This window comes from Manis javanica, chromosome X (assembly GCF_040802235.1).
Source record: "Manis javanica isolate MJ-LG chromosome X, MJ_LKY, whole genome shotgun sequence".
Taxonomy (NCBI): Eukaryota; Metazoa; Chordata; class Mammalia; order Pholidota; family Manidae; genus Manis; species Manis javanica.
Window position 1 is genome coordinate 84051697 of NC_133174.1, and position 24456 is coordinate 84076152.

General features: G+C 38.5%; 1 protein-coding gene across 3 annotated transcripts in view; it reads right to left on the reverse strand.

Annotated features, from left to right (window-relative positions):
• The window catches only part of ERVFC1 (Endogenous retrovirus group FC1 Env polyprotein), a 435581-nt gene that overhangs the window by 45831 nt on the left and 365294 nt on the right, over positions 1 to 24456 (reverse strand). The window contains exon 5 of one of the 3 annotated variants that reach the window (XR_012127469.1): positions 19709 to 22028. The exons of 1 other annotated variant lie outside the window; for it this stretch is intronic. The gene's annotated coding sequence lies outside the window, so the exon portion shown is untranslated. Of the gene's footprint in view, positions 1 to 19708; positions 22029 to 24456 lie in introns of those variants that run through there. One more of the 3 variants, XR_012127473.1, reaches the window with a different exon arrangement.

Sequence of the window (24456 nt, forward strand, 5' to 3'; positions counted from 1 at the left end):
CACATACAGTTGTATAGGAGAGGCAGCAATGTGTGTTAGTATATACACAGAGCTCAAGGCTCTTTTTAGGGGCACCTCATTCAAACACCATAGCACTGTTCATAAATGAACTGACCAGACCCACAGACTATTGGTGTCCAACTTCAGGCCAGATTTCAACAACCACTGTACCTCCTACCATGCCTGCCACTGTAGGGTTATACGGCACATGAAACTTCCAGTTTATTCCCAATTGCTGACCCATTCCTGTAATGCATGTCCGTAAAGTGAGTGCCTTGATCGCCCCTCAATCACCTGCAGCCAGCCATAAGCTGCAAAGAAACACTCTAGGCACCTTTTGGTGGGTTACTGATCTGCATGACACGCAGGCAAAGCAACCAACAGTCCACTAGCTATGTCTACACAAGTCATGGCATACCGATATCCTTCTGATACAGACAAAGGCATAATATAGTCTATCTGCCACCTGACAAGGGGTATTGGCCTCTTTACTGTTGTCCCATGTTGCTGCGGGACTTAGTGTAAGTCCCTCTTAGAGCACACAAGGCACTCCTTCCGGGCTCTGCTGACTTATTCAAAGGTCAACAGCAAGCCCCACTGATGGGCTACAGTCCACATTGTCTTTTGCTCCATGTGCAACAAACGCTGATGTAACCATTGGGCTACATCAGAGGTAGGGTTTCCTTCTAGCCAGTGCATGTGGGCCATTGTGTCTGCTTCATCATTCCCTGGGGATACCAAAGGCAAATGGCTGGTCACATGATATACAGTAACTGTCTTAGTCTGACCAGAGGCCCATATGTCTTGCCACAACTCTTGCCCCCAAAGGAGCCGGTGACCAACCATCCACTTGGCATGGTACCATGTCGGTAGCCACAGGGTCAAGCCCTATGGGTGATCAAGACCCATACTGCCCATAACTCGGCCCATTGGCTACTCTTTCCCTCTCTATTCTCTGTCCATATTGTCTTAGCCTTAGGATGGAAAGCCAGAGCCCTCCATTTCAGGGGCTACCCATGACTGGAGTCATCTGTGTACCAAGTATTGTCAAGTATAGGGGCTTTTCCATCCTGATAAAGATTCTCAGCTACCAATGACTCATTAGCAAGTTCTTTCTACTTTCCACTGGTATAGGTCACTGGCCACAGTAAGTGTTGGAGTTCGCAACTTGAGCTAGTAGAGAGGGTGCTATGGTATTCTAAATATGCACCCCATTTGGCCAGTGTAGGCATCTATGCTACACCACTCTATGGCCTTTGGATCCAGTTTTGCAGTCACCCCACGATGAGATAGGTGTTTTTTACCTTGGTCACAGCTGTTCTGTTGATGGGCTCTGTAGCCAGCAAGGCATGGTACATGCACAGCTGCCAATTGCTTCTCTATCAAGTTGTAGCGGACCTCTTCTCCTTTCTACAGTTGTGACAAGAATCCAAGAGGTTGGTGTGTCCATTCAAGCTACTGCCAAAGACTCCATCCATACCCATGTTTGGGTACATGAACATCTAGCTTATAGGGCCTTGTTGAGTCCATTTCATGCAAGGCCTCTACAGCCTTGACTACTCACTTAGCTGCAGTAAAAGCAGCTGCACATGATTCATCCCAGTCCCTCCTGATGCCCTTTCATACCAAAAGGTATGAGGGCTTCTAAATTTGTACCAAGTTTGGGATAAACACTCTCCAGTAGCCCAGAAGACCCAATAACTCTTATAATACTGTCACAGTGGTAGGGGTAGGGAAAGCCTGGACCTTGCACATGACTGCTTCTGGGATAACTTTAGTTTTACCGGACCAGACAACCCCCAAGAATTTTAGACAAACCAGGTCTCTGAACCTTGGTGCTATTCACAGGCCATCATTTCTCCTGCAGATGTTGCAGCTGTATAGGATCTGCCCCTTCTAAATATGCAAGAGAATCAGACATGACCATGATATCATCATTGTAGTGATACAACCACACTGTGGCTTCTTCCATGTGGCTAGGTCCTAGGATACAACTCCATGACAAATGGTGGGACTGTGGAGTTATCCCTGTGGAAAGACAGCAAATGTCCACTGCCAGCCTCCCCAGGTGAAGGCAAATTGTTCCTGACTTTTCTGTGCTATGTTAATAGAGAAGAAAGCATTAGCAAGGTCCACGACATAATCATACATCCCTAGTTCATGACTAAGGGTGTCTGTAAGGGCTGCTATAGATAATAGAGCAGCATGCAAAGGGGGTGTGACTTTATTCAATTCCCTGTAACCCATGGTCATATGCCTTGAGCTGTCTGGCTTTTTCACTGGCCACACTGGGGAATTAAAAGGACTATGAGTGGGCTTTATGATGCCCACCTTCTCCAACTCCTGTAGTTTCTCCAATTTCCTTGTGCCCCCCAGGCAATTTATGCTGCTTAGTATTTGTCACCCACGAAGGTACCTGAAGAGCTACAGGTGGGTGCTTAGCATGTTCCCTCAGAACTGCCTTTACAACATGTATCCTCAGTCTGAACTCACCTGCTGTGGTCTGTAGCCATAGGCCCTGCAGGGTATCTACCCCCAAAATATATTGAGGGATGGGAGAAATGTACACAGTATACTCCTTTGGGGATAAATGTCCTATCCCTGATGGGATTTGGGTATTCTTCACTCTACTTGCCTTACCCCCATAGTCCTCTATCACAGCAGGGGTCCCAGGAAAATGCTCAGAATTGCCATAAATCAGAGAATATTCAGCTCCTATGACCACCAGCACCAGGAAACATTGTACATTCATGGAGCCCAATGAATTTCTAATTCTACATGTAGCCTCCAGTCCTAAAAATATCTCCCAAGGTGGAGGCCTTGATACCCCTCAGTTTAACCATGACACCTGTGGGGTGAGGTCCAAGACAGATCCTGAGTATTCTTCTTTATGAAGTCTTGCAGGGACACAGGCTGGACATGGGGCTTTGTCTCCAGCTTCTGTATCCTGAACCTTAGCAGCTGGAACTGCTGCTCTGACTTTAATTGGTGCCATAGTTCTATCAAGATCCTATTTGGCTACCCATCAAGTTTTTCTTTCACTACTCTGGCCTTTATCAAAATCAACACACATCTGGGGCCTTGAGACCTTCATGGGGCCTTTTGCACTTCTCCTTTTAGTTGTGGCCCGTACTTACCTCCATTTTCTTATTGTTTCAACCTCCCCCACATCTGCTAAAGTATGAGTAGCTTCACTTATGGGTTGCCCTAGGTTGGGAGCAAGAGTATTCACTAGGGACCCAAAGAAAGATGTGGGAGCTGTATGGAGCACCAGATTTCTCATTCCTATGGTGAATAACTGCTCATCAGTGCTCTGGGGGCCCATAGCATACATGGCATTTTTTATGCATGCCCATATCCCTTAACACCTGCTGGAGCTCTGCATTTATTTTCCAGCTAGTGGGTAAATATGGTAAACCACCCTGATTAGGCCAGACTTCCCTGATTGCTGCTGTCAGCCAATCCAGAAGTGTCTGATTCCACGAGGTATGAAGGGCACTTTGCAACCACTGCTGGAGGGAAGGGCGAGTCATCAAGGAAGCCGTCTAACTCATTTCAGAATCTGACAAAACAATGTTTCCTACTCCTATATCATAGAGACAAAAAAGCCAAGTAGGCAGAGGTTCTGACGGCTTCTGCCAAAACCTAATGCTCATGTCTACTAGCTCATCTTGGGTATAGGGTCAGAGCATGGAGTGCTCCACAATTTAGGAAGGGGATGGCTCCTTCCTCCCCGTGAGGAGCACATGGTTTTTGCATTTTTAGTTCTTAATTACAACCAGGTGGACCTTTAATATGGGAGAGGCTACTGCCGCAGGTGGTGGCCTTGGCAATGGTTCAACCCTCAGTCCAACCCCCTCATCCTCTACAACATGTCCCCTTCCATCTCCGGGGCTGAAGGTACCACTCTTTCCTCCCCCTCCCCCATGGCCTCCTGAAATGCAGATTCTCTGGCTGCCTCTTTCCTTGCTGCTAGGGTAACTTCCAGGAGCATAACCGGTTTTGTCATTAACGATCTCTCTTTCTTTTTTTTTTTCTTTATTAGTTTCATTTTGGTATCATTAATCTACAATTACATGAAGGACATTATGTTTACTAAGCTACCCGCTTCACCAAGTCCCCCCCACATACCCGTTCACAATCACTGTCCATCAACATAGTATGATGCTGTAAAATCACTACTTGTCTTCTCTGTGTTGCACAGCCCTCCTGTGACCCCCCACACTATACATGTTAATCGTAATGCCCCCTTTCTTACATCCCGCCCTTATCCCTCCCTTCCCACCCGTCCTCCCCAGTCCCTTTCCCTTTGGTAACTGGTAGTCCATTCTTGGGTTCTGTGATTCTGCTGCTGTTTTGTTATTTCAGTTTTCTTTTGTTCTTATACTCCACATATGAGTGAAATCATTTGGTACTTGTCTTTCTCCGCCTGGCTTATTTAACTGAGCATAATACCTTCTAGCTCCATCCATGTTGTTGCAAATGGTAGGATATGTTTTTTTCTTATTGCTGAGTAATATTCCATTGTGTATATGTACCACATCTTCTTTACCCATTCATCTACTGATGGACATTTAGGTTGCTTCCGTATTTTGGCTATTGTAAATAGTGCAGCGATAAACATAGGGGTGCATCTGTCTTTTTCAAACTGGAGTGCTGCATTCTTAGGGTAAATTCCTAGAAATGGAATTCCTGGGTCAAATAGTATTTCAATTTTGAGCATTTTGAGGAACCTCCATACTGCTTTTCACAATGGTTGAACTAATTTACATTTCCACCAGCAGTGTAGGAGGGTTCCCCTTTCTCCACAACCTCGCCAACATTTGTTGTTGTTCGTCTTTTGGATGGTAGCCATCCTAACTGGTGTGAGATGATATCTCATTGTGGTTTTAATTTGCTTTTCTGTGATGACAAGCAATATGGAGCATCTTTTCATGTGTCTGTTGGCCATCTGAATTTCTTCTTTAGATAACTGTCTATTCAACTCCTCTGCCCATTTTTTAATTGGATTATTTGCTTTTTGTTTGTTGAGGAGTGTGAACTATTTATATGTTTCGGATGTCAACCCTTTATCGGATCTGTCATTTATGAATATATTCTCCCATACTGTAGGATACATTCTTGTTCTATTGATGGTGTCCTTTGCTGTACAGAAGCTTTCCAGCTTGATATAGTCCCATTTGTTCATTTTTGCTTTTCTTTCCCTTGCCCAGGGAGATATGTTCAAGAAGAGGTCACTCATGTTTATGCCTAAGAGATTTTTGCCTATGTCTTTTTCTAAGAGTTTTATGGTTTCATGACTTACATTCAAGTCTTTGATCCATTTCGAATTTACTTTTGTGTATGGGGTTAGACAGTAATCCAGTTTCATTCTCTTACATGTAGCTGTCCAGTTTTTCCAGCACCATCTGTTGAAGAGACTGTCATTTCCCCATTGTAGGTCCATGGCCCCTTTATCAAATATTAGTTGACCATATATGTTTGGGTTAATGTTTGGAGTCTCTATTCTGTTCCATTGGTCTGTGGCTCTGTTCTTGTGCCAGTACCAAATTGTCTTGATTACTGTGGCTTTCTGGTAGAGCTTGAAGTTGGGGAGTGAGATCCCCCCCCCCCACTTTATTCTTCCTTCTGAGGATTGCTTTAGATACTCGGGGTCTTTGGTGTTTCCATATGAATTTCTGAACTATTTGTTCCAGTTCATTGAAGAATGCTGTTGGTAGTTTGATAGGGATTGCATCGAATCTGTATATTGCTTTGGGTAGGATGGCCATTTTGACAATATTAATTCTTCCTTGCCAGGAGCATGGGATGAGTTTCCATGTATTAGTGACCTCTTTAATTTCTCTTAAGAGTGTCTTATAGTTTTCAGGGTATAGGTCTTTCACTTCCTTGGTTAGGTTTATTCCTAGGTATTTTATTCTTTTTGATGCTATTGTGAATGGAATTGTCTTCCTGATTTCTCTTTCTATTAGTTTATTGTTAGTGTATAAGAAAGCCACAGATTTCTGTGTGTTAATTTGGTATGCTGCAACTTTGCTGAATTCCGATATTAGCTCTAGTAGTTTCAGAGTGGAGTCTTTAGGGTTTTTTATGTACAATATCATGTCATCTGCAAATAGTGACAGTTTAACTTCTTCTTTACTAATCTGGATTCCTTCTATTTCTTTGTTTTGTCTAATTGCCATGGCTTGGACCTCCAGTACTATGTTGAATAACAGTGGGGAGAGTGGGCATACCTGTCTTATTCCCGATCACAGAGGAAAAGCTTTCAGCTTCTTGCTGTTCAGTAGGATGTTGGCTATGGGTTTATCATATATGGCCTTTATTATGTTGAGGTACTTGCCCTCTGTACCCATTTTTTTGAGAGTTTTTATCATGAATGGATGTTGAATTTTGTCGAGTGCTTTTTCAGCATCTATAGATATGATCATGTGGTTTTTGTCTTTCGTTTTGTTGATGTGGTGGATGATGTTGATGGATTTTCGAATGTTGTACCATCCTTGCATCCCTGGGATGAATCCCACTCGGTCGTGGTGTATGTTCCTTTTAATGTATTTTTGAATTCGGTTTGCTAGTATTGTGTTGAGTACTTTTGCATCTATATTCATCAGGGTTATTGGTCTGTAGTTTTCTTTTTTGGTGGGGTCTTTGCCTGGTTTTGTATATTAGGGTGATGTTGGCTTCATAGAATGAGTTTGGGAGTATTCCCTCCTCTTCTATTTTTTGGAAAACTTTAAGGAGAATGGGTATTATGTATTCTCTGTATGTCTGATAAAATTCTGAGGTAAATCCATCTGGCCTGGGGGTTTTGTTCTTTGGTAGTTTTTTGATTACCGCTTCAATTTTATTGCTGGTAATTGGTCTGTTTAGATTTTCTGTGTCTTTCTGGGTCAGTCTTGGGAGGTTGTGTATTTCTAGGAAGTTGTCCATTTCTCCTAGGTTTCCCAGCTTGTTAGCATATAGGTTTTCATAGTAGTCTCTAATAATTCTTTGTATTTCTGGGGGGTTCGCCGTGATGGTTCCTTTCTCATTTCTGATTCTGTTCATGTGTGTTGACTCTCTTTTCCTCTTAGTAAGTCTGGCTAGAAGCTTATCTATTTTGTTTATTTTCTCAAAGAACCAGCTCTTGGTTACATTGATTTTTTCTATTGTTTTATTCTTCTCAATTTTATTTATTTCTTCTCTGATGTTTATTATGTCCCTCCTTCTGCTGACCTTAGGCCTCATTTGTTCTTCTTTTTCCAGTTTCTGTAATTGTGACATTAGACCATTCATTTGGGATTGTTCTTCCTTCTTTAAATATGCCTGGATTGCTATATACTTTCCTCTTAATACTGCTTTTGCTGTATCCCACAGTAGTTGGGGCTTTGTGTTGTTGTTGTCATTTGTTTACATATATTGATGGATCTCCAATTTAATTTGGTCATTGATCCATTGATTATTCAGGAGCATGTTGTTAAGCCTCCATGTGCTTGTGAGCCTTTTTGCTTTCTTTGTACAATTTATTTCTAGTTTTATACCTTTGTAGTCTGAAAAGTTGGTTGGTAGGATTTCAATCTTTTGGAATTTACTGAGGCTCTTTTTGTGTTGTAGTATGTGGTCTATTCTGGAGAATGTTCCATGTGCACTTGAGAAGAATGTGTATCCTGTTGCTTTTGGATGTAGAGTTCTGTAGATGTCTATTAGGTCCATCTGTTCTAGCGTGTTGTTCAGTGCCTCTGTGTCCTTACTTATTTTCTGTCTGGTGAATCTGTCCTGTGGAGTGAGTGGTGTGTTGAAGTCTCCTAGAACGAATGCATTGCATTCTATTTCCTCCTTTAATTCTGTTAGTATTTGTTTCACATATGTTGGTGCTCCTGCGTTGGGTGCATATATATTTATAATGGTTATATCCTCTTGTTAGATTGAGCCCTTTATCATTATGTAATGTCCTTCTTTATCTTTTGTTACATTCTTTATTTTGAAGTCTATTTTGTCTGATACTAGTATTGCAACACCTGCTTTTCTCTCTCTGTTGTTTGCATGAAATATCTTTTTCCATCCCTTGACTTTAAGTCTGTGCATGTCTTTGGGTTTGAGGTGAGTCTCTTGTAAGCAGCATATGGATGGGTCTTGCTTTTTTATCCATTCTATTACTTTGTGTCTTTTGATTGGTGCATTGTCCATTTACATTTAGGGTGGCTATTGAAAGGTATGTCCTTATTGCCATTGCAGGCTTTAAGTTTGTGGTTACCAAAGGTTCAAGGTTAGCTTCTTTACTGTCTGACTGTCTAACTTAACTCGCTTATTGAGCTATTATGTACACGGTCTGATGATTCTTTATTTCTCTCCCTTCTTATTCCTCCTCCTCCCTTCTTCATATGTTGGGTGTTTTGTTCTGTGCTCTTTTTAGGAGTGCTCCCATCTAGAGCAGTCCCTGTAAGATGCCCTGTAGAGGTGGTTTGTGGGAGGCAAATTCCCTCAACTTTTGCTTGCCTGGGAATTGTTTAATCCCTCCTTCATATTTAAATGATAATCGTGCCGGATACAGTATTCTTGGTTCGAGGCCCTTCTGTTTCATTGCATTAAGTATATCATGCCATTCTCTTCTGGCCTGTAGGGTTTCTGTTGAGAAGTCTGATAATAGCCTGATGGGTTTTCCTTTGTAGGTGAACTTTTTTTTCTCTGTGGCTCCCTTTAATACTTTGTCCTTGTCTTTGATCTTTGCCATTTTAATTATTATGTGTCTTGGTGTTGCCCTCCTTGGATCCCTTGTCATGGGAGTTCTGTGTACCTCTGTGTCTGAGAGACCATTTCCTCCCCTAGTTTTGGGAAGTTTTCAGCAATTATTTCTTCAAAGAAACTTTCTATCCCTTTTTGTCTCTCTTTTTCTTCTGGTACTCCTATAATGCGGATATTTTTCCATTTCGATTGGTCACACAGTTCTCTTGAAATTCTTTCATTCCTAGAGATCCTTTTATCGCTCTCTGCATCAGCCTCTCTTCGTTCCTGTTCTCTGTTTTCTAGTCCATTAATGGTCTCTTGCATCTCATACATTCTGTTTTGAAGTACTTCCAGAGATTGTTTTATTTCTATATTCTCCCTCCTTAGTTCTTGCATATTTCTCTGCAACTCCATCAGCATGGTTATGAATTTTGTTTTAAATTCTTTTTCAGGAAGATTGGTTATATCTATCTCCCCAAGTTCCTTCTCAGGGGAACATGTAGAAGATGATGAAGCTGTCACTGTTAGTCTTGTCTGGATCAAATTTTTTTCCTTTTCATGTTGATAGGTGCAGCTCTGTGCTATTGACATGTCTGTCAGCTGGGAGAGTCAAGACTCTTTCCACTTGGCTCCTGGCCTTTCTTTACTGGGACAACTGCGACCCCTAGTGGCTTGTGTTGGGCAATTTCGTGTAGATTGGGTCTCTGTATCTTGCCCGGCCGGTATGGAGGAAGCTCCCTTGCTGTGGGCATGGCCAGCCTCATGCTGCTGCTGTGCTATGGCAGGGCCCCAGAGGGGTAATGGACGGGGGGCTGTTTGGCTGTTTACCTCCGTGAGGGGTCTCAGAGCTGTTGCCCAGGGGGTTAGTGCACCCGGAGTTCCCTGGAATTTCCAGCTGCTGGACTGTGACCCAGGATGCTTCCATCCAGCCATGGGGTCCCTGTCGCTTTAAGATTTTCAAAAAGCACTTGCTTTTCTTTGTCACAGGGGCACCAGCTTCGGGATCGGCTCACAGGTCTTACTGTCCTCCTTCCCTAGTTTCCAGCACCACATGCATGCAGTGTGTGCATGCTCTGTTGCAGATGGCTAGGGCTGGATGTTTAGCAGTCCTGGGCTCCCTGTCCCTCCCCGCTCTGACTCCTCTCCTATCGCTGGGAGCTTGGGTGAGGGGGCTTGGGTCTCGCTGGGCTGTGGCTTGTATCTTACCCCTTTCATCAGGTGCTGGGTTCTTGCAGGTGTGGATGTGGTCTGGCTGTTGTCCTGTGTCTTCTGGTCTCTCTTTTAGGGATAGTTGTATTTGTTGTATTTTCAAAAATATATATGATTTTGAGAGGAGATTCCCACTGTCCTACTCATGCCGCCATCTTGGCTCCACCCAATCTCTCTTTCTTAAGGGCATCCTGTAGGTCATCTCCCAGCTCCTCCAAGCTATGCTTAAGTGTTTCCCTCTCCTGCCGAAGTCTCTTTCCTCAATAACCCTTTACACTATCTCAAAAAAAAATATCCAACAATCCTGGCTGCTACATGGCCACTCAGGGCCTCTAAGCAGTCTTCTATCTCACGGAGGGCTAATTCCACTGCCTCCAGTGTCTCCACCCTTCCCCAATTCTAGGGAAGGCCCCACCCCTCTGGGAGGTGCTTTACCCTAGATGAATTCCCCAGTGAAGGCTACCCAATTGAAGCCCATAGATAGAGGGCTCCAGGGTGAAGCTTCACTCTCTACCACTGCAGCCACTGGGGCCTCCCCACTGTCCACGAGGGGTTCCTGGCATCTCCCCACCATCTCTAGGGGCAGTCTGCCCAAGGGTCACACCCATGTCAACAGATGGGTTCAGAGGTCCTGCTGACTACTTCCAGATGTAATTCCTGTGGGAAAAATCCCAGGACAAAATATGTTTGATACTGAAATCTGTCAAAGGGAGCAATAAAGTGGGAGAAGCCCATTTATTACTTACAAGCAGTCATCCACTTCTGCTCACCTGTGTCTCTCACAACCCTGCTGCAAAAAGCGACCCCACCCAAACTCTCAGGTTCAGATATGCCCTGGCTCCTCTTGCAATTACCTATTCATATGGTGATGGACTAAGGCCAGGAAAGAGATTCTGGAAATACTCCAATTTTACCCACATTTCAGTACTTATGTATTGCCTATACTACCAGCAATAGCCTCCTAAATTGTCTCCCTGTCTTTATTCTTCTCCATCTACAACCCATTACATATACCATGAAGAGACGTCATAAACAAACCCAATCAGATCACTTCATGCTTAAAACTCAGTATTTTATCATCCCTGTCAAGGTAAGTGTAAACTTCTTGACAGAGCAGGCAAGGCCCTACCTAGATCTCTAGCCTTATCTTACACCACTCCTTATTCCACAGCATCAAACCTTTTGTAATTGTATTCCCTACAGAAACCTTTTTGATTTTCTTTTAGGATATTGTACACACTGTACCTCACCCCTCTATATGTAAATCACAGTTTAATAACATATATATATGTATGTATGTTTTCAGTATATCAGTATCACTATAATTTTATATATATATATATAATCCAGGTACACATCAATTGTTTTTTGTTTATGTATGCCTGCCCAATTAGATTATCAAGTCAAGAACCAGTTCTTATTTGCTGGGATCCTCAAGAGAGCCCCCAATAAAATGCATTTATATCCTCTACCTAAGTTCTGAAATCATTGAGATTCAAAGCAAATAGTAAAATTGGCAGCCCAACTATTGCTTTTATTACTGAGGGAGACTAAGTTAGAGGATGTAAGCTACTACAAGGGACAAATGAACAGCCTAAGTGAACCCTAAAATTAGGTAGATTTAACCATCCCATCAGTAACTCCAGGGCTAGAGATGTCCAGTCCACATGGAAATATTGTTCAGATAAGAACTGAGGCAGGGCAGAGAACTGGGAACTCCAGGGACGACTCACCTGTACACAGCAGAAGAAAGGTACCACTTATGCATTCCTAGTTATTATTTCCAAATTTAGCAACCAAATAAGCCATGCCTGCTTCCCAGAGATAGTGATTAAAGGTAAGGAGAGAGGCCCAGAATGGGATTAAGTTAAAATCCTTCCTTATGGAAAATTCAGGGTAGGGAAATGTGTTTCTCCTGTAATATTATTACTCTTTCTATTTCCACAGCCTAGTAGTTCATGGGCCCGACACCCAATTATTTACTGATTTTTGAAGGAATTAATATTAAATGTATAACCAGCTAGAAGAGTCATGAAAAATATAAATGTGATATAGGCAATAAAAATTATGTAAGTGTAAACCAAGTAGACTTAGAGAACATGCTTTCAAAGTATATATAACTTTTTAAAGTAGACTGGGCATAATTTTTCAGTGAATGACTATTCACTTACAATGTCCTATAAGAAAAAAAAGCAGCATAGAAGCAGACATACCTTGTTTTGACAAGGAAGAAAGCAATGCTTTGGAATTATTTTATGGTGCTTGAATATGCATCTTAAAAAGCTACAAAAACAAATTATATAATATAAAAATTCTTTTTTGAGTCCAGTAATTATTACTTCATGCATGTAAAAATGAGTTTTTATATTGACAAGATGCTATGTTTGGGGGGTGGCAAATTGGCTGCTGTGGTTTTGATCATCCAATAAATGGACATTTTGCCTAGGCTACATAATCCTAAAATGTATTTTTATAATTACTTAGAGGCATATTGAAATTGCTTTTGAATTTGCTATTTTTGAATGTCATCAGTTTCAGCAGAATATTATCAGTGTTCTCTGAAGCAAGCAATTTTGCCTGTCGTTTCAGCATTTTGATTCACTGTATGTTAACATGTCACACACGGACCTGAAGAACCAAGTACTCCTGTACATTGTTCATTTAGGCTGAGATCTGGACTCCCTGACTTTTTAGATTTTTCTCTCACATGCCTTGAAACTCATGTCAGAGCTTCCCATTTTAGTTCTGCTTATCCAGTGATAGTTACTGGAAGTGGTGCTTCAAATTAAAGTCAAGTCCCTCTTCAAAGATTGAAATCTTCCTCTTTCTCTACGGTATAGCTTAGGAAAACTGTTATTATGATTAACCCCTATTTAACCCGTGGTTTCTAGATAATGTTATAAATTATTTGGTTGAAAATATAGACCCCATAATAGTGTATTTTTCTATACCTATTAAAACTATAGGATTTGTGTTAAAGTATACTGAGAACTAAGAGTTAAGAAATTTACTTCAATAGATAGTTCCTGAACACTTCCTTTGTGTAAGGGATATTAGGCTAAGTGTCTGGACAAATACAACTGTTCACCATTAAAGAGTTTAAACCAAATTAGAGGGATTAAGACAAATTTATAAATGTAATATAGTCAGAATATGACAAATTCCATGGAATAAACATGTAGAACCTACTATTAATTCTCAAAACAACGTAGATCATATCCAGTTAGTGGGATGTTCCAATTAAGATATGTGGCAAAACAATCCACCCCAAAGCTTAGTGGCATGAACCAATGAATATTCAATTATGCTGATGATCACTGGTGAGTCAGTATTCAGTCAGGGTATAGTGGGGATGGTTTGTCTCTGTTCCACAGGGACAGATGCCTCAGCAAGAGTGGCTTAAATAGTTGGAGGCTTCTCTAATGGCTAGATGTGGCTGGGTAACTCAAAAGGTAACATATGTTTATACGTAGGCTCTGGCTGTTGGTTGGGTTTTTCTGTTCTCTTTCTCTTGTCAGCTGGGACTGTAATGTCCTATACGTAGTTTCTTCACTTCTATGTCTGACACCTGGAATGGCATGGCTGGAATAGCAAGGACTCCCCAGCCATGTCTCTCTATCCACACAGCCCATCTACATGGGTAATTTGGGTTTCCTTATAGCATGATAGTCTTAGGAGAGTTAGACATCTTTCATGGAAGTAGGCTCATCTCAGAGGTAACAATGCAAATCTGAGTGGAGACTAAACTTCTGTCTCTTAAGGCCTGGGCCTGTAAACTGACACAGTGTCACTTCTATCATATTGTATTATTCAAAGTGGTCAAAGAGCCAGGCACAGACAACATACCTGTCACTGGGAGGTGTACCAACAGATTTATGGCCATCTTTACCAGCTACAGGGGATCAGAAAAGCCCTAGGAAAAGTGGTAGCATTGGAAATCGTTTTTTGGAGGATGAGTATACTTTGACAGATAAGATAATGTGATAGGTATTTAAGTGGGTGAGATACACATGAATGCTCATGAGGGTGGTAAAGAATGTCAGGGATATATCTAGAAACAGTAAAACTAACAGTTTAAATGTCTATGTAATGCTATAAAAATGATATAGAAATAGCTGAAGATTGAAAAATATGAGTTCATATAATTGGCCCCTAGGTTTTATACTTCCCAGTAGAGCACATCATTTGTCTTTCTCCTCTGGTCAAGTGGTAATATCTGATTTTTCTACTTTTGTGAGATATTTTCCAGATCTCTTCTTTTAACTGGACATCAGTATGTTATATTAGTTGCAGCTCAAACTAAAACCATTAGTCAGCATTTTTTTATTAACTAGAGTGCAATTAGAATGAATGAAATACTGCCTATATATTTATTTGAGACTTAATAATTGCCTGCTTGAGTGGAATATTTCAGCCACTGGTCTTACTGTACATATGGATAATTTCCATATGCTTTCTATTTATCTTAGGTGACAGAAAGGAATCTATAAGACTACTGTACACAACTGGTGCTGCTAAATTTGCCAATTATTACCACTGGCCAATAGGGCCATCATCTAAAGAAATTAGTCAGACAAGGAAATCATATATGTATCATATATCTTTTGGTTTCTAATATTTGCTTTTCATCAGTTGTATCATCTCCCTGGCTCTAGAAGTATAAGGAAGAATCATATTTTTGTGGTTCACAAATATATGAAGACAATTAAATTTTAAAAATATATAACACTAAACTAAATTAAAGGTAACCAAACTATGAAGATCAATGGCACCCCACAGTTCAATAGATAGTCAGAAGAGAAAATGAACAAGATGGGAAGGAAGGCAGAGGTGTTATAATAAATTTCCACAGACTGTGCAGTGAAGATCATCAACCAATTTAGACACAACCAAAGAGATTAGTAATTTGTGAACAATCATTTGCTTAGGAATTAATTTTCATGATGGTTAGAAAAGCCTTAAATTTGTTTACTCACACATTGTCAGTTTGTTGGAGAGATTTAGAGACAGATCTAGAGAGAGAGAGATGCAGAATTAGAGAGAAGGAGACAGAGACAGTCAAGCAGACAGACAGAGGGGAGTGGAAATACTTGCTATGGTTCTGCTTTCTACATTGGACCAAGACCCTGAACCCTTCCTCAATCTGGGAAGATGTAAAGTGATTGCATTACTTCATTCTGATGGATCTATTTGCAGATCTTAACGCTTTAACATATGTGGGAAATATGGTTACTCATTAGTTGCTAAATCTTTCCTGTTTCTCCTGCTTTTCTTCCTTTTCAGCTTTATTGCCCTAGCTGTTGCTGGTCAAATATTCTTGTCCTAATATTTTAGTGTACTTTCTTCAATAGAAATTGCTGAATTAATGTTTATGAGTTACATCAAAACTGACTATATCACTCATGTTCCTTCCTATACAACATTTACATCCTTAGAACTTAAGAGTACTCTGCTGCTGCTAGTGTCTTCTTCATAATGCCATAAATAATTTCTTTTTATTATTAAAACCAGGACTGCTGTCAGATTTTAACATTCCGGTAAGAAAAATTATTTAGGCTGCATATGGAAACATTTAGCCCATCTTCTTATCTAAAACTTTTGAGAGGGATTAAGCACAGCAGCTAAAACCAGTTGTATGCTAGTAACACAAATGAAGAATAGAAGTAATATAAAATTAGCTATAATAAGTACCTACTGAATTTTGAACTACTTTAGTATTTGCTTAGTTCTCAAATTATATTTAACTTCCCTGGCATTCTCAAATACTAAAATTGTTATTATTAATTTTTCTCAAATTTCCTAATTCCTAGCTCTTGGAAAATATCAACTTTTCTACAATGTTATCAAATAGGAAATGCCAGTGCATATAGTTTATGATTTCTGGTTTCATTAATTATAAGATCGAGGAGTGAAGAACTATTGGAGCTATGTAAACCACTAAATACTTTATAAGAAATAGGCTATATTTCTCCAGCACATCTAGCTATAATTCCATTCATATGTAACCTTCCACTCATTCTATTTGAACCTCTAGTTTTCTGGATTGTTAGGTGGTGTCAATATTATTATACTTGCACATGCCTCTAGCTCCTTCTGCAGTAAAAACAAATAAACAAACAAAAACCCCAAACAAAAAAAACCTCTTTTAATGTACACTAGAGGGAACCTAATAGCCCTCCCATGGTTTGATGGTAGGTAAATTGCCCATGATCTCTTTAGATTTTAAACACCCATCTCATGCCTAGCCTCTATTCATTCAGATATGAAATGTTTAACTACATATCAATCTACACAATTAGCATGGACACATTTGATGATCAAGATCTTCTAAATAAATATTTTGATACAAATCAAAGACATTCAAGATGACCTATTATTGATATTATAAACTGAAATACATAAAACATGAGCAAGCCCTGAAAAACCAATAGCATCATTATTTGGATATTTGGATATAAATGGTTCTTGGGATTATTTTGGGAGATTTAAATATAGACAGGGGGAAGGTAAGGGTGTCAATAACTAAAGTATTTACTTTTTCACAATTTGGGCACCAACTTTATTGCATGAAAAAATATTAAATATTCCCAAAGTCATAATGCTTCAAAAATAAAAATTAAATGTCAGCAAATGAAAAATTGTTTACTCTTCTTTGAGGCGCTATATTGCAGGTGAATTTGCACTGATATGACATGAAGCTCCAATACTGAACAAGTGGTTATTGTGTTACAGTGAGATCATACAGTCAGAGAATAGGTGTTTATAAGACTTTAGCAACAGTGAAGCTTAAACTTAATTTCTGTTGAATGGTCTTATTCCAAAGTATGTGGTGGGACCTACAGTTTACTGTTTGCTACAGAAAACAGAAGGAACATTTTGTCTTTTGCAGTCTTGAGCTAGATATTCACCAACACTGGATTTATTAATTCATGGTATCTACTTACTCTAAGATTTGATAGAAAGTGCTGGGCTTTTGGTGATCATCTGTGTAGTCCCCAGCACCTACACAAAACATTTCCTGGGGGAGTTACTTCAATACTTGACACTTTACATGTTTTTAGTGAAACTAGCGATTCAGACCCCATTAATTACCTAGAGATTCTCATCTCCACTCCAGGTAGACAGCAGATTATCATCCATTAACCATAAGGAAATTGGGAAGAGGTTAGAATGCAAGGAGAGCCCTGGGAAAGGAAGGCACTCCACCTTACTCTCCACATGCAAAAGGTAGACATAGAAATAAAGTTACTTGATTATTTGTCTGTTCAATTGCTATAGATGAGGGGGAAAATGCAGTATTTTTCAGACCTTTCTGTATTTCATTAAAAGCCCTTTATCTTTATAATTTTTTTCTATCAACAGAGTGTTCTAGATGTTTATAATCAATTTTGTATTGAAACTCTTTTAAGATAGTTCAATCTCTTTGCCAATGGCTATTTTTTTCCTTCCAAAAGAATATTCTTTTTCATCTATAAAATGGTACTGTGCTTGAGAAAGATGAAGGCTATATCATTTAAATTGTTATTACCTAGAATAAATAACACAGTTTCAAATGTACTTAAAAAGTACATGAGGCAATTGTAGGTTCATGTTCGCTCCTGGGAAGATGTGGCCTCCTGATAGGTATATTGTTGACCCAAATTGTCTGCATCCATTAGAATTTAATTTTCCCTAACAGTTTATTTGCCAGGGTTATCTCAAGCTATAATAATTTTCCTCTTAAAACTAATTTTCTAGCAATTTTATGCTGAGTTCATAAAATGGCCATGTTTCTTCCTCTTGCATATAGTTATTGTAAAGCCACTGATGAAACATTTTAGGAGGAAGTAAGTCATGAAATAAATAGTGGTAAATTCTCCTCTTAAATTCAGGATGGGATTACCTCTTGGTTAACAGGCAAGACTGTTTTGAAGCCAAAAGCAGTAAAAAGATACTGGAGGATTGAGTGAACCAAGGTTACTATCAGTTTTGTAGAAAACTGCTTTACTGCTCTACTGGATAGAAATATCACTCCTATAAGCTTACGATCATCCAAAATGAGGAAAAACCTGTAACTGGATTATATTTGAAAGAATGAAAATTTCAGCTGGTGGTTTATGAGACATTAGCTCACCATTTTGTTTTTTAAACATAATTATTGTTAAATCCTCATACATTCAGGCTGAATAGTTTGCTACATCACAGTAAGAATATAGAATTATATCTGTCATCCCATATTCAAGTATCAGCCTTATTCAGAATATATAAAAACTCCTAAAATAAAAAGACATATGACCCAATGTAAAATAGACAAAAGATGTGGACAGACAGTTCACAAAATAAAATACACAAATAGCCAATAAAGACATGAAAAGATGCTTACCACCATTATTCACTAGGAAAAGTGGAAATTAATCTCATAATGAGATGCTAACAAGCATGCATCAGAATGAATAAAATTAAAGGAGAAAAAAAGAAAATACGGAAATGGTAAGGATATGGAAAAACAGGAACGCTAATACATTGTTGGTTAAAATATAAAATGATACAACTTTGGAAAACTCTTTGGCAGTTTTTAAGAAGTTAAATATATACTGCTCTAAACCTCAATAATTCCACTCACTTTTTTAAAAATTCAAGAGCAATGAAAATATCAGTTCATAAAAAGATTTGTATAATTATATCAGCCTTGTTCCTAATAGTCTAAACCTAGCAAAAAACAATCCATCAATAGAATGGATAAACAAATTTTGATATCAAAAAGAAACAGAAAAAAAATATCAACATGTATGAATCACAAAAATGTATTGCTCTAGAGCAGCCAGATACAGAAACACACATACTAGATGATTCAATTTACTTGAAGGCCAAGAACAGGCAAAAACTAATCTATAATGATAGAAATCAGAAAGTTGTCTTAAGGAGATGTCTGGAGATAAACTGGACAGAGGCATGAGGACATATTTTAGGTGACAGACGCGTTCTACATCTTGCTTTTGGTGTTGGATTCATGGGTATATACATTCGCCAAAACTTACTAGACTTGAACAATTAAAATGTGTGAATTTCATTGCATGCCAAATATTTCTCATTAAAAATAAATACAGTAGATATGTTGAAACAAAATGAGAGAAGGAAATGGAGAGGTATTAGGCAAAGAGTACCAAGTTTTGGCTATAAAAGATAAAACAGTCCTAGACATCTACTGTACAGCATAGTGACTATATTTAACAATATTGTATTATAAATTTCAAATTCTTTTTAGAGAGTACACCTTGTGTTCTTATCACAAGAATTAGTAATAATAGCAGAAAGAGAGGAAACTTTTGGAGGGGACGGATAGGTTTATGGAATAGATTGCAGTGATGGTTTCACGAGCATATGCTTATCTCTAAACTCATTAAACTGTATGTATTAATTATGTACAGCTTTTGGTAGTTGAAAAAAATAAAACAAACTATTTCTTGTCTCCACTCCAATATTCATTTCCTTTAATCCTTAACATAGCATAGCAAATTAGTTAAGTACCCTATTTTCCTTTCTTCTAGCCAGGTTCTTTATTCCTGCCATAATTTTGAAAAGTATCCTTTTAAGAAACTTTATTTATTGTAAAAGTAATATATCCTCAAGAAATAAAATTTGGGGGAACAGAGAAAAGTGAACAAATATAGTCTACCGACCAAATATTATCTTGCATCTTTTAAGTGTTCAATAAATATCTGTGGAATGAAAAAAAAATCATGATACACACACACACACATGCATGTACACACACATTAATATTGATCACGCAAATATTAGAATTTAGTAGTTATTTTCATTCTTAAATCTAATAGTCATTACTAATGATAGCATTTTAACAGCTTTATTGATATATAATTCATGTACAATAAAATTCACCCATTTAAAGTACACAATGCAGTGACTTTTAATATATTCAGAAGTTGTGCATCATCACCACAATCAGATTTAGAGAATTTTCATGTTCCCCAAAAGAAGGCCCACAACACTTAGCCATTATCTAACAATCCTCTCATGTCTCTTAGCCCTGGGCAACCACTAATTTAGTTCCAGTTTCAGTATATTTGCCTATTCTGGACATTTCATATATATAGAATTAGATAACATATGACCTACTGTGTCTAGCTTTTTTCTTTTAGCATAATATGTTCATGTCTTGTCCATTTAGTTGCATAATGAGTATTTCATTCCCTTTTATGGCCAAACAATATTCCATTGCATGGCCATACCACCATTTGTTTATCCATTCATCAGTTGATAGACATTTGTTTCCACCTTTTTGCTATTGTGAATACTACTGATATTACGGATATCAACATTTGTATACAAATATTTGGACAACCATTTTCAAATCTCTTGGGAATGTACCTAGGCAGAGATTTGCTGGGTCCATATGGTAACTTAAAGTTTAACACTTTAAAGAACTGCCAGAATGTTTTCCAAAGTGGCTGCAACATTTTGCACCTTCAACAACAGTGTATGAAGTTCTTCACATCTTTGCTAACACTTGTTATCATCTGGCTTTTTCATTAAAACCATCCTAGTGAGTGTGGTGGATTAGATTTACATTTCCCTCATGAATGATGTTGAGCATCTTTTCATGTGCTTATTTGTTAACTGTATATTGAGCATCTTTTCATGTGCTTATTTGTTAACTGTATATTTTCTTTGAATAACTATTTATATCCTTTGGCCACTTTAATGGGTTGTCTTTTATTATTGAGTTTAACTTCAGATAGGGTTAGAGGGATCAGGGCCCCAGTATTCTCAGGCTGTTTTGCCTGGCATAGACCTTCTATCCCTAGGGTAGAATCTTAGTGGAGGAATTGAGCCCCCAACTCCTTGGCTACATTCCCCAGGGATTTAATCTCTTCAACTTGCAGTTGGAGGGATTTAGGAGTGTTGGTATCCTGCCTCATTTGATGATGTGTATTATATTAGTTTTCTAATGCTGTCGTAACAAAATAACAAAGACTGGGTGGCTTAAAACCATGGAAATTTATTCTCTCACAGTATCAATATACTGGCAGGGTCATGTTCCCTCTGAGGTTCTAGGAAAGCAATCCTTCATTGCCTTTTCCTTGATTCTGATGGTTGCCAGAAATACCTGGCAGCCTTTGGCTTACAGCTATATCACTCCAATCTCTGCCTTTGTCATCACATGGCCTTCTGTATACCTCCTTTGTGTCTCTATCCTCCTCTCCTTTTTCTTATAAGGACACCAGTCATGAATTTAGGGCCCACCCTTACCTGGCAGGACCTTAACTTAATTACATCTGTAAAGACTATTCCCAACAAGGTCCATTTCACAGGTAGCAGAGACTAGGACTTGAACATACCATTTTCAGGGACACAACTCAATCAATACACACAAGCAGCCATTAGAAGGTGAGGGGAGAAGGAGAATTGCCTTCTTGCCCACACTCACCCAGGGTGGAGCTTTCATCATGCTGACCTGGGGATAGGGATCTAGTCATGGCTCACATGCCACAAATCATCAGTATTTTTACTGAGCTGTAGCAAATTTTCTTGAGCATTTTTTTATTTGCCGTATGCCATTTGAACAATTTCCAGATACTTTTTCTTTAAACTGAAGTATAGTTGATATACAATATTATATTGGTTGCAGGTGTACAACATAGTGATTTGAAAATTATCTACATCACTAAATACTCCACAAGTGAAAATGTTAATCAGGGAAAATACAAAGAAATTGTGGTATTATTGACTATATTCGCTATGCTGTACTTTCACCCCCATGACTAATTTATTTTATAATTAGAATTTTGTATTTCTCTATCCTCTTCACGTATTTCAGCCACCCCTCTACCATACTCCCCCATGGCAACCACCAGTCTCTTCTCTTTGCCACACATCTATTTGTTTTTTTAGATGGCACCTATAAGTGAAATCATATGGCATTTGTCTTTCTCTGCATGGCTTATTTTGCTCAGCATAAAACCCTCCAGGTCCATCCTTGTTGTTGCAAATAGCAGGATTTCATTATTTTTGTGGTTGAGTAATATTCCATTCTTTATATGTCTACATCTTCTTTATCCTTCCATCTGTCACTGGATACTTAGGTTGTTTCCGTATCTTGACTATTGTAAATAATACTGGAATAAACATAGGAATGCATTTACCTTTTTGAATCAGTGATTTTGTTTTTTTCAGGTAAATTCCAAGAAGTGGAAATACTGGGTCATACGGTATTTCTATTTTTAGTGTTTTGAGAAAACTCCATACTGTTTTCCATAGTGGCTGCACCAATTTAACAACAGTGTACAAAGGTGCCCTACACCAAAAAAACTATTAGAATAAATGAATTTAGCAAAGTTTCTGGATATAATATACTGAAATCAGTTGCATTTCTACATACAAATAACAAACTAAAAGAAAAGAAATTAAGAAAACAAAGAGTGTAATGAGACAAGGAAGGGCATCAGATAATGATAAAGGGACCAATCTAACAAGTGGATATAAAACTTGTAAATGTCTATGTACCCAACATGGGGGCACACAAATACATAAAACAAATATTAATCGGCATAAAGGGAGGAACTGACAAGAATATAATAATAATAATATAATAATGTAAGTGGGGTGGACTTCAACACCCTACTTACATCAATGGAGAGATCATTCAGACAGAAAATCAATAAGGATACACTGGTCTTGAACAATTAGACCAGATGGACTTAACAGACATATTCAGAGCATTCCATCTTAATTTTTCAAGTGCACTTGGAATATTCTCCAGTTAGGCCACAAAACTCAATAAGTTTAAGAAAAGTGAAATTATACCAAGCATTTTTTATAAGCATAATATGAAACAATCAATTACAAGAAGAAACCTGATAACACAAATATGTGGAAGCTAAACAACATGCTACTATACAACCAATGGGTCAATGAAGAACTCAAAGAGGAAATCAAATATAAATAAAAAGAAAATTACTGAGACAAATAAAAATGGAATCACACCAGTCCAACCTCTGTGGTTACCTAGAGTTTCTTCTATTTTACATTTAGGTTTTTGTTTCATTTTGAGTTGATTTTTGTGAATTGTGTAAAGTCTGTGTCTAATTTAATTAATTCCTTCCTTTTGTCCTTCCTTTGTGTGGGCATGTCTAGTTGTTCCACCACAATTTATCAAAAAGACTATACTTTTTCCATTAAATTGCCTTTGTGTCTTTGTCAAACATTAATTGGCTACATTTATGTGGCTCCATTTCTGGGCTTTCTATTCCTCTCCACTGATCCATTTGTCTATTCTTTCACCAATACCACATATCTCTGTTACTAGAGCATTATAATAAGCCTTGAAGCTGAGTAGTGGCATTATTCCAACTTTGTACTTTTCCTTCAATATTGTGTTATTTATTCTAGGTCTTTTGCTCTCCTTATATACTTTAGGATCAGTTTGTCAAAATACACAAAATAACTGGCTGGAATTTGGATTGAGATTGCATTGGATCTATAACTCAAGGTGGGAAGAACAGATATCTTGATACGTGGTTATAAGTGGAATCACATAGTTTTTGTCATTTTGTGGTGGGCTTGTTTCACTTAGCATAATGTCATTAAGGTTTATCATGTTGTAACATGTGAATCAGAATTTTGTCCATTTTTAAGGCTGAATAATATTCCTTTGTATGTATATATCACATTATGTTTCTCCATTCATCCATGAGTGGACACTTATATTGCTTGCACCTTTTGGATATTTGGAATGCTGCTGCTATCACATGGGTATACAAATATCTCTTGAAGACTATTGGATATATATCAAAGATTACAATAGGTATCAGAGACTCAAAGTTCCTCCAGTATTCTTGTTTTTGTCAAACTCTGTTATCTTGAGGGTTCCCAAAAGAGACTTCTTAAATATTGTCTGAGATGTATAATTTTTTTTCACGCTGTATTCCTGTTATTATGCAGGATCCCTATTGATGTGGTGGTGATATGTGAGAAAGGAGAAGTGTTTATATCCCTGGATTAGGTCTCAGTTTTTTAATGAGTTTTTGCTAGTGCCTATGACTTTCAGAAATGCTTCTCAGTTAAATTTAAATTTTCCCCCCTTAAGAGTGAAAGGAAGGCCTGAAGGTCCTGGAGTTGGGTACTTCCCTCCCCAAGGCTGTTAAGGACATGTTAAAATTCAAGTAGGTGAGGCTTTGCTAAAATGGTTTCTGTTGAAGGTGACTTTGTTAAGAAGAACTGAATAATCTTAGCATATTTTTAAATGCTACATTTCTCCTCTTTTCACTGGAGATGCAAAGAGATTTTTTTTTCTGATGTTCAAAGTCATGGAAGTGTGGGGTCTCCCCTAAGACTGCACTCCCTGGGAGTCTTTAACTTTCAAAGATGTCCACAGTGAGACTTGAGCAATCTGTCCGTTACAGATTAGGTTTTCTTACACTGGTACCCATTCATATGGAATTCTCTAATTCTTTGCTTTTGCTCTGATAATCTGTGAGTCTATTTATCTGCCTACCTGTTTCCAATTTTGGGGGTGGTATTTGCCCTGTGACTTTAGTTTTCTGA